This window comes from Hyperolius riggenbachi, chromosome 11 (genome assembly GCF_040937935.1).
Source record: "Hyperolius riggenbachi isolate aHypRig1 chromosome 11, aHypRig1.pri, whole genome shotgun sequence".
In the NCBI taxonomy this organism is placed as follows: Eukaryota; Metazoa; Chordata; class Amphibia; order Anura; family Hyperoliidae; genus Hyperolius; species Hyperolius riggenbachi.
In genome coordinates, this window is record NC_090656.1 from 132,111,163 (window position 1) to 132,122,856 (window position 11,694).

The following is an 11,694-nucleotide window of genomic DNA, read 5'->3' on the forward strand; positions in this document are numbered from 1 at the left end:
GGACAGATAATCAGCAAGACTAAAAGGAATGAGTTCCGGGAAGGAAAATCTAGTTTGTAACACTAGTCTTTTGGATGCATAAAAAAGTTAATCATAAGAGCTAAATTATAAAAGGATATGTTTTTGTAGTTTAATGGAAAAGTGAAAAGAGAGTGTAGAGAGACAGAGGTGCAGGGGATAAGTGTTCTTCCATCAGCCTTTATTTAAGGAGGTTCCTTCTGTAAATATGCAGACTTAATTGTTCAGTTTGGTGTCTCTCCCTCTTAGGGTGAAATCTAAAATATATATTCAATACAGGTTTTCTTTTCCTGAGCTATAACTCTGGGACCCTGAAAGATTAAAATACAATATGTGAACTGTTTCCTGTCTCAGACTTGTTGTCCTGAAGCCATCCCACTCCTGAGCATTCCAGAGAGGAAAGGGACTCTCCAACATCAACTTGCACTCCCCAGACCAATATTCTTGTACTGATTGTGGTGCACTTCTCTCCCATTGAACTAAAGTCCATATCCACTGGGTGCCACTATCTGTCCCCATTCTATGCTGCTTTCTTCTTACATTAAACCACTTTAGGTCATCAGTAGTCTGGAACACCCACACTGACGAGCACATCTGCTATACCAAGAGTCCTATCCATTAGTACCTGCTGTGGTCATACAGGACTCTGACCAGCTGGCCATTTTCCTGTGGTTGGTACACTGTCTGCCCAATCTACAAAGAACACTACTGCCATCCTCAGGACAGCGACACAGGAGTTTGGTCCACACAGCAGTTGTCATCTTAACTGAAGACTACTGGCCTTCGCCATCTGGAGAACATTTAGACTTTAGACCTGCTTATATGGGTGACCATTGTAAACAGTCAGAAAATGTGACAATGTACTTCAGGTCAGATACTACTGAACACCTCCATCAGCACACTACTGCTCAATACCTCATAAACCCTAAATCATATCTCCTAAACTCCTAATGCTAAATACCTGCTCAACTCCTAAACCCTTTGGGTGCTCCCCAACCATAAACTGCACCAGGCTTCCTGCCCTAGTAAAACTTACCACCACCTACAAAAGACCTGCCGTACTTTCACCATCACCTTACCTTCCTACCATTCCTGTGAAGTACGATTTTTTTTTTCTTTGACAGGACTACTTCAGAAAAAAAACTGGTCTTTCAGGTTTCCAGAGTTTCTCAGGTTTTGCTTTTCACCTGGTTTCACGGTTGTTTAAAATATACATTTTGTAACAAACAATAAAAAAAAAAGCAAAAGTCACTGGTGGTTGGCACTCCTGTACAATCAGGACGGGGTTCAAATCCCTGCGGTGTCTTTGCTTTTGCTATGCTGATAGACTTGTAATAAACATGAATTCTTCCTATGCAGGAGAGACTCCTATATTTCTATCTGATATGAAATTGATGGTGAATATTTTTCTTTCACAGTGGCATAGTGGACAGCACTCTTGCCTTTGCAGCACTGGATCCATGGTTCGAATCCCAGCCAGGGCACTTTTTGTACAGAGTTTGTACGTTCGTTCCCTGACTGCATGACTTTCCTCCAAGCACTCCAGTTTCCTCCCACATAGCATCCCAAAAACATACAGATAGACTACGATAGACATAACTATGGTAGGGAGTAGATTGTGAGTCCCTCTGAGGGACAGTTGGTGACAAGAATATATAAAAGTGCTACAGAAGATGTCAGTGCTATATAAATACAAGATCATTTTTGCCGGATGAGAGTCCAGAGCAATAAAATATCCCAATCTCCACCTTAAAGTGAACCTAAAAAAAAGAGTTTAACTTACCTGGGGCTTCTACCAGTCCCCTGCAGTCGCTGTGACAAACTAATCCTCCAGCCCCCTGCAGCAACCCTCTGTCACTTGGATGACCGGCACTGGTCCATGCGCATCCTGATCGCGCAAAATTCTTTACTGTGCATGCACGGAGCGTGATCTATGCCGTACATGCACAGTGGCCGTCGACTCACCTGCCGAAAGAGGGTCGCTACAGGGGACTGGAGGATCACTTTAGTGACAGCGCAGGCACAGGGCGGCTGCAGAGGTCTAGTAGAAGCCCCAGGTAAGTTAAACAAAACTTTTCATCAATTTAGGTTCAATTCAAGTATGCTGTGTAATAGATTACTGTACATTGTACTGTCCATTAAATATACTGACAGGCAAGAGACAGAGGCAGGCAGACATACCCTCCTCTGAACAAACTAAATTAACAATGGACATTTGTCCCACTTAAGAAAGTGCAGAGAGATTGCTGTCTGAACAAATTTGTGGCTGCATCAGCTAACAGTTGTGTATGTATCTCTTGACACCAAAACACAACATTTGATTCAGGTAATACATTTAAAAAGCATGTAAGTAAACAACCTACAGTTAGACATTAAACTTAAAATTTCTTATAAAGGCATGGTACAGAACTGGATCAGAACTGACTAAAAGAACTCACTTGATTGATTTGCCATTTAAATTGCCAGGTTGGTAAAGAAACTTAAATACACAAGATATGACGTGTAATGCTAACCAGTTAAGGTAGCCATACATCTGGTGACTCGGTAGCTGATCGACCATCCAATTCGATTATTATAGTCCGATTAAAATCTGTGCCGCCAAGTCCATGCCCTACCGCTAATGTGACCAATTTTGGGATGACATTTTTCTGTGTTAAAATTACCCCCTCATGATAGTCAGTCTGCTGCAAGGAGTCAATTTGCATAATAATGTAATATTAAGGTCAAGCTCAAAGCTTTGCAATCAGGAACATTAAAATACAATCAGTGTAACTTGCACAAAGAAGCTCACTGCTGTGAATCAAGCCTTCATTCCTGCACTACACAAATGAAAGAACAATCTTCTGGCAGTTTGGAGAAAAACCTATAAACCCCTACATGGTGTTGCTAATTTATTGAAACTGATTGGAATTTTGAAATCCAGTCATGCCCAGCGATGTGGTTTTCATAGCACTTGGACATTTTGAAAAGAAGGAATTATAAAATCTTTGAGCCATGATCAGGAATCAGTCCAAACAGTATTAGATTGTTAAACCAACCCAAAACAGTTCCCTGTTTTACAGACTACAATTCGGTCACCTCCATGTCTTGACCTAGGCATACAGTTAAAGTGGCCATACATCAGACGACTTGGTGGCCGATCGACCATCCAATTCGATTATTATAATCAAATTGGATGAAAATCTGTGTGGCGGTAGATTTTGAAACAAGCAAAACCGATGGCGGTTTTCCAGCCCCTATGGTCGGGCTGAGGTAGTTAAAGGAGTCATCAGGGAAAATGTAATAAGATAAGTGCTATATTTTGAAACAGGAAATGGCACAGAGGGCAACGTCACAATCGGGACACAGTAGAAGCTTGATTCCTTTCAGACTTTTTTCCCTTTGCTAGCAGTTTTAGGTGGCATGCATAGAGTAGTCAAGATCCAGGCAGAGGTCGGTGCAGGCGGCAGGCAGAAATTAGTCAAAATCCAGGCAGAGGTCGGTGCAGGCGGCAGGCAGAGAGTAGTCAAAATCCAGGCAGAGGTTGGTGCAGGCAGCAGGCAGAGAGTAGTCAAAATCCAGGCAGATGTCAGTACAGGCAGCAGGCAGAGAAAAGTCCAGGCAAAAATCGGTAACAGCAAAGCTATGCACCCACATCACGATTTTACCGACAATTTTGTTGACCACCGATGATTTTCTAAGCGGCAAGCGGATGTTTCCATGATATCCCGATGTGGGTAGAGAGCGCACGACCACGTGAACGTTGCTTAGTGTTGCACCGCAATAACGACCATCACATTGGATCTCTAAGATCCCCGATGACTCCGGCGCAAAGTACCGCAATCGCTTGAAGTCTCGTTTGCTCCCGATGTGTAATGTCGCATGACGTCGTGCATACCGCCGGAAGGAAGAGAAGTTTGCTGACGACAGTCGTCAAGGGGACGTCGCAGGACCCGCTGGGTGCCGAGTACGGAGAATAAGACAGTTCAGCAGAAGCACTTAGCTCAGAAGCAGTTGGGAACCAAATGGCTATATTCACACAATATTACAGCGCTATCAACCTCTTTAAACCAGAGGTGGTGCGCTCTATATAGTTACCCAAACTGTCAATCACTATTATCCACAATGTTAGTAGCGCTCAGTCCATATGATCGCTTATCCTGATATCTTCAAGACCATTGCCTGTCACATGGAACACACCTCGATAAAGATATAAAAGAGACAAAGAAGTCGCAATAGTGCAGACTGTTATTAACTCCACATAACACCACTAGTGAGTAGCATGCACAGGCTTACGCTAGTGCCCAGGTAAGGGGGGCAGGGAAACTACCACCGTCTGTCCACACACTCCCCTCCGCTCCCAATGCTACCCTGCAGTATAGAAGAGTATAAACGTTCCTGTCAATCACTGTAGTGTCATTTCCTCTTATACACAGTTTCCTGCACCCATTAGCTCCTTCAAGCTTGCTCTGGCGTTACCACTTGCGTAAGGGCCCCTCAGGCCAGCTGTAACGTTACCTCAAATACAAGCACAGATGCCTCTCATGTGTAAAATCTCACTTTAATCTTCATAAAAACTATAATTATTGCGCGTACATGTAAAAAGCATCATAAAAGCATGTCACAAGTTTATACCGATCCCCTGGTCACGGGCCACGGCATTCCTCGTCTCCCACCGTCAACTGCGTACAGCGTCCTCCTTGCTTGTTCCTTGGCCTACCGGTTTCGTCACTATTGTGACTCATCAGGGGCTGGGGAACTAGCGTTGGGAGGACCAATAAATAGTGTTCATTCGGCCATGCTGGTCCGCCTCTCTGCGCGTCATCGCGCTGTGCGTCCCGTTCCATACTTCCGCCCGCACTATCCGTGAGTTACGGAATCCCATTGCGCAGGCGGATGTTGTACCTCATCCCGTCCGCCTACGGCCACCCATTTCTTTGCATAGACCTCCCCCCTCATTTTCATCCTTTCCCCTCCCCTTGGCAAGGTGGTAATCCTACCTCATAGCAACTCGCCCCATATGCCATTACCTTTTATAGTTAACCGTTCCAGCCGCAGTCTCAAACGTGACAGGCGATCGGTTTACATTCTACCCTGGGGGGCAGTGCTACTTCGACTTACATCAACGCTATCCTATCAATAACATATTACTTCTACTTTCCTGTTTCGTATTCTATCAGCGTCCATAATAGTATGATTAAATGTCATTTTCTATTACCAATACCATCTTGTACTTCCCTTTATTCATATGTCCATTGTATCTCTCAGTCCTTGACCTTCTATACATGTGTTTGTTTTTTTTTAAACTTGTGTTTATTTCCTTCATCATGTGAAAAAAGTAGGACGTAATACACTAAGCAGCTATATACAAAAAATACATATTGCAGGGGAGGAGGAGAAACTATTTCAGTAACACCAATTATTACTAATGAAAGATATGATGAAGGAAATAAACACAAGTTTAAAAAAAAACAAAAAAAACACATGTATAGAAGGTCAAGGACTGAGAGATACAATGGACATATGAATAAAGGGAAGTACAAGATGGTATTGGTAATAGAAAATGACATTTAATCATACTATTATGGACGCTGATAGAATACGAAACAGGAAAGTAGAAGTAATATGTTATTGATAGGATAGCGTTGATGTAAGTCGAAGTAGCACTGCCCCCCAGGGTAGAATGTAAACCGATCGCCTGTCACGTTTGAGACTGCGGCTGGAACGGTTAACTATAAAAGGTAATGGCATACGGGGCGAGTTGCTATGGGGTAGGATTACCACCTTGCCAAGGGGAGGGGAAAGGATGAAAATGAGGGGGGAGGTCTATGCAAAGAAATGGGTGGCCGTAGGCGGACGGGATGACGTACAACGTCCGCCTGCGCAATGGGATTCCGTAACTCACGGATAGTGCGGGTGGAAGTATGGAACGGGACGCACAGCGTGATGACGCGCAGAGAGGCGGACCAGCATGGCCGAATGAACACTAATTATTGGTCCTCCCAACGCTAGTTCCCCAGCCCCTGATGAGTCACAATAGTGACGAAACCGGTAGGGCGTGGCCAAGGAACAAGCAAGGAGGATGCTGAACGCAGTTGACGGCGGGAGACGAGGAATGCCGTGGCCCGTAACCAGGGGATCGGTATAAACTTGTGACATGCTTTTATGATGCTTTTTACATGTACGCGCAATACTTATAGTTTTTATGAAGATTAAAGTGAGATTTTACACATGAGAGGCATCTGTGCTTGTATTTGAGGTAACGTTACAGCTGCCCTGAGGGGCCCTTACGCAAGTGGTAACGCCAGAGCAAGCTTGAAGGAGCTAATGGGTGCAGGAAACGGTGTATAAGAGGAAATGACACTACAGTGATTGACAGGAACGTTTATACTCTTCTATACTGCAGCCTGATGGTGAGCAGGGTAGCATTGGGAGCGGAGGGGAGTGTGTGGACAGACGGTGGTAGTTTCCCCGCCCCCCTTACCTGGGCACTAGCGTAAGCCTGTGCATGCTACTCACTAGTGGTGGTGTTATGTGGAGTTAATAACAGTCTGCACTATTGCGACTTCTTTGTCTCTTTTATATCTTTATCGAGGTGTGTTCCATGTGACAGGCAACGGTCTTGAAGATATCACGATAAGCAATCATATGGATTGAGCGCTACTAACATTGTGGATAATAGCAAATGGCTATATTGTTAACAACCTGTGCTTTCAAATGAGCTTATCTGCCATGGCAATCATGTGACACGGGAGAGATCAAATTACAACTTGTGACACAAAATGAGGGAGGATTAGACAGGCTAAACTCTCTATATGCATACAGGATGCATTTCTCTATTTTCCTTCTGTCCTGTGCAAGATTGGGTCCAGATGGGGGATTAGACAGGCTATACATACAAGGTGCATTTCTCGTTTTCCTTCTGTCCAGAGCAAGATCGGGTCCAGATGTGGGGATCAGACAGGCTAAACTCTCTTATATACAAACAGGATGCATTTCTCTATTTTCCTTCTGTCCTGTGCAAGATTGGGTCCCGAAAGGGGATTAGACAGGCTATACATACAAGGTGCATTTATCTTTTTCATTCTGTCCAGTGCAAGAGTTCGGGTCCACTTTAATTTTCTGCGCCACACCCCCATTGACGTCCCGCGCACCGCAGCTGATTGGCCAGTGGGATCCAGGAAGAAGAGAGAAGCTGGGGATCCTGGTGGCCTGCAGGAGACCCTTGGAGTCCCACTGGGCAGTGAGGATCGCACGCAGGACCCAGGTAAGAAGCTGGAGGGGTGTTTTTAGATGCTCCTGGCTACTAATTCTTAGCCCGAGCTACGCTCGGGTTTAACGCCAGGGGGGGGTTAAGACTTCTTTTCCAGGGACATCTGAACTGCTCGTTCACCATGTCATGTCAGTGCATGTCAACTACTGAGCTCAGATGCAACTCCATGGGGGAGGGAGGGCACCTGTCCGCCTCCTGTGCTGAGTGCAAGTAAGCGCCCTGCCGGTGGACCGGAGCAGCTGAAAGGCGGTGCATTTACTGTCTGTTAGATACTCATGGAAAAGAGGCCTAACTAGACATATTAAGTTCATGAACTCACGCACTTGAGGGGAAATCCCCATGATTCCGACCCAAACCATGACTCTGCCACCTTCTTGCTGATGTCCCAACCTTGCTGTGACATGGTGGCCATCCACCACTCCATCCATCTTGACCATCCAGGGTTGCACGGCACTCATCAGCAAACAAGACTGTTTGAAAAGTATTCTTCTTGTAGTTCTGGGCCCACTGCAGCCATTTCTGCTTGTGAACATTGGTTAGGGGAGGCTAAATAGAAAGTTTATGCATAACTGCAATCCTCTGGAGGATCCTGCACCTAGATGTTCACGGGATTCCAGAGGCACCAGCAGCTTTAAATACCTGTTTGCTGCTTTGTTATGGCATTTTAGCAGCTGCTCTATTAATCTGATGTATTTGTTTGGCAGAACCCTTCCTCATTTTCCTTTTATCTGCACAAACCCGTGTGTGCTCGGAGTCAGCCACAAATCTTTTAACAGTACGATGATCATGCTTAAAGGACTTACGAGGCCTGTTTGCGCCCATAAAAATAAAAAAAGTGAGATACCTGTGTCAGTTTGTGAGGCACGGAGGACGCCGTCCGTGCCCTCTGTGCCGTTCCGCCGGGTCCCCGCCGCTCAGTATCCCCCCGAACGTCCCCTGACCGCACGGCCCGGGTCGGGATCTTCAGCCTCCGATGGCCGCCGGAGCTGGCCGCGGCTGCGCAGTCCGCAAAGCCGCGAGTGCGGCTGCGCAGCTCTAAGGCCAACCCCCCGATCCACGCTACAGGAAACAGCCTGTTACGTGGATCAGGGGGTTGGCCTTAGAGCTGCGCAGCCACACTCGCGGCTATGCGGACTGCGCAGCCGCGGCCAGCTCCGGCGGCCATCTTTGTGAAGGCTGAAGAGCCCGACCCGGGCCGTGCGGTCGGGGGACGTTCGGGGGGATACTGAGCGGCGGGGACCCGGCGGAACGGCGCGGACGGCGTCTTCCGTGCCTCACAAACTGACACAGGTATCTCACTTTTTTATTTTTTTGGGCGCAAACAGGCCTCGTAAGTCCTTTAACCATTTTGTCCTCCTTGTTGTATAATTCATTAGCCCAGGAATCAATGAATTGGGCCATGGTGCCCGATCACTGATTCCTCTCCCCCGCAGAAAAAGCGTCAGCTTCTCTCAGAAGCTTCGCTTTTTCTCACTCCTATGTCCCTCTAAGCGTACATTGTACGCTTAGAGTGACGCCATGTAAACAAACTCAAGGTTGCCATCTTGTGGCCAAAAAGTAAAACTACATCTAAAAGTTAAAAAAAAAAAGAAAATACACATATATTTCCCCAAAACAAATACTATTTACATCCCACCCTCCCAAAAATACTCACATAAAATGTTTAATAAATAAAAACAAAAAAAATTACAAAGAAAAAAAAAACAAATATTTACCTAAGGGTCTAAACTTTTTAAATATCTATGAAAAGATGAAATATTTATATATTTTTTTATAAGCTTGTAAATAGTGATGGATGCAAAACGGAAAAAATGCTCTTTTATTTCCAAATAAAATATTGTCGCCATACATTGTGATAGGGACATAATTTAAATGGTGAAATAACCGGGACAAGTGGGCAAATACAATACGTGGGTTTTAATTATGGAGGCATGTGTTATTTTAAAACTATATTGGCCGAAATCTGAGACATAATGAATTTTTTCCGTTTTTTTCTTATACTTACTGTTAAAATGCATTTCCAGTAAGGTAGCTCTTAGCAAAATGTACCCCCCAACGAAAGCCTAATTGGTGGTGGAAAAAACAAGATATAGATCAGTTCATTGTGATAAGTAGTGATAAAGTTATAGGCTAATGAATGGGAGGTGAACATTGCTCGGATGCATAAAGTGAAAACGACTGAGGGCTTAAGTGGTTAAAGAGAATCTGTATTGTTAAATCGCACAAAAGTAAACATACCAGTGCGTTAGGGGACATCTCCTATTACCCTCTGTCACAATCTCGCCGCATTAAAAGTGGTTAAAAACAGTTTTAAAAAGTTTGTTTATAAACAAACAAAATGGCCACCAAAACAGGAAGTAGGTTGATGTACAGTATGTCCACACATAGAAAATACATTCATACACAAGCAGGCTGTATACACCCTTCCTTTTGAATCTCAAGAGATCATTAGTGTATTTCTTTCCCCCTGTTCTCATGCACTGAAGTTTCAGGCTGCTTGTTTCTACCTGCAAACAGCTTTGCCCTTGTCTGTAATTCTTCAGTATGTGAAAGCCCAGCCAGCTCAGAGGATGATTGATCCAGCTTGTAAAAGATAAGAGAGAAGAGAGAAGCTGCCCTAATCTAAATAATACACAGGCAGTGTGCAGAGAGGGGCCTGGAGGGGGGAGATGCATCACAGAACCACAACACTGAAGAACTTGGCAGCCTTCCAGACAGGCTGACAAGTCTGACAAGAGAGAGATAAGTTGATTTATTACAGAGATGGTGATAGTATAAAGTGCTGCAGTAAGCCAGAACACATTAGAATAGCTTTTGGATCTTGTAGGATGATGAAAAACAGGATGCAATTTTTGTTACGGAGTCTCTTTAACCAGTTCACCCCCAAGGGTTTTTATCCTAACGGACCAGAGCAATTTTCAGTTGTCAGCGCTCCTCCCTTTTATTCCCTAATAACTTTATTACTACTTATCACAAGAAAATGATCTATACCTCGTTTTTTTCGCCACCAATTAGGCTTTCTGTGGATAGTACATTTTGCTAAGAATTTTTTTATTCTAAATGCATTTTAATGAGAAAAACAGAAAAAAAAAGAAAAAAAATCATTATTTCTCAGTGTTCAGCCTTTATAGTTTTAAAATTAAACATTCTCCTGTGGATAAAACAAACACGTTTTATTTGCCCAGTGGTCCCGATAATTAAACCGTTTAGATTATGTCCCTACCACAATGTATGGCGACAGTATATTATTTTGAAATATAAGTGGTTATTTTTCTGTTTGTTCTGGCCATAATTACAAGCCCCTATGTAATAAATTAAAATTAATTTTCCCCCATAAAATATAGAATAAAAAAGCTGAGTCCCTAAGGTAACTATTTATTTATTTTTTTTAAGCTGATTTTTTTTTTTTACAAGTGTTTTTTTGGGGGGGGAGGGTTGGAAGTGTAATTTTATTAATGATGTGTATATACTTGAAAATTTATGTATTTTGTAAGTGTAATATACTTTTTGGCCACAAGATGGCGCTGGTGAACACTCATAGGACGTGTTCACTTTTTTTTTTTTTTTTTTTTTTTTTACACACTTTATTAAACTGTTACATTTCCTGTTTATGTGAATGGACGTAGCCGCTGTTCGCGGTCACGTCCATTCACTCCAGGCACTGCGATTGGGTAGAGGACTGTTCAGTCCTCTTCCCCAATCGCCCAGCACGGGATCCCGACGGTAATGGCGGCGGTAGCGGCGGACACACGGCGGTAGCAGCGGCGGGAATGCGCGACGTATTAAAACGTCATGTTGCTGTTAATAGCGGTAAGCATGACGTTTTAATACGTTAGGATGGCGGTAAATGGTTAAAGAGGAACTGTGGCAAAAATCTTAAAATTTAAAACACATACAAATAAGAAGTAAATTTCTTCCAGAGTAAAATGAGCCATACATTACTTTTTTCCTATGTTGCTGTCACTTACACTAGGTAGTAGAAATCTGACATTACCAAAAGGTTTTGGGTTAGTCCATCTCTTCATGGGGGATTCTCAGCATGGCCTTTATTCTTTATATAGATATTCCCTGAAAAATATTTATACAATGATGCTGGCCAGCCTCCCTGCTCGCTGCACATTTCTTTGGGAGTTCACTATGTGCTTTTAAAAATAAAGAAAGCCCTGAGAACCCCCCATGAAAAGATTGGCTAGCCCAAAATCTGTCGTTAATGTCAGATTTCTACTACTTACTGTAAGTGACAGCAACATAGGAGAAAAGCAATTTATGGCTCATTTTACTCTGGAAGAAACGTACTTCTTATTTGTATATGTTTACATGTATTTTAAATTTTAAGATTTTTGTGACAGAGGTCCTTTAAGTTTTCGTGAAATATACAGGTTTTCATACCTTGCCCAAGGCATTCAACTATTTCACACTTTGTG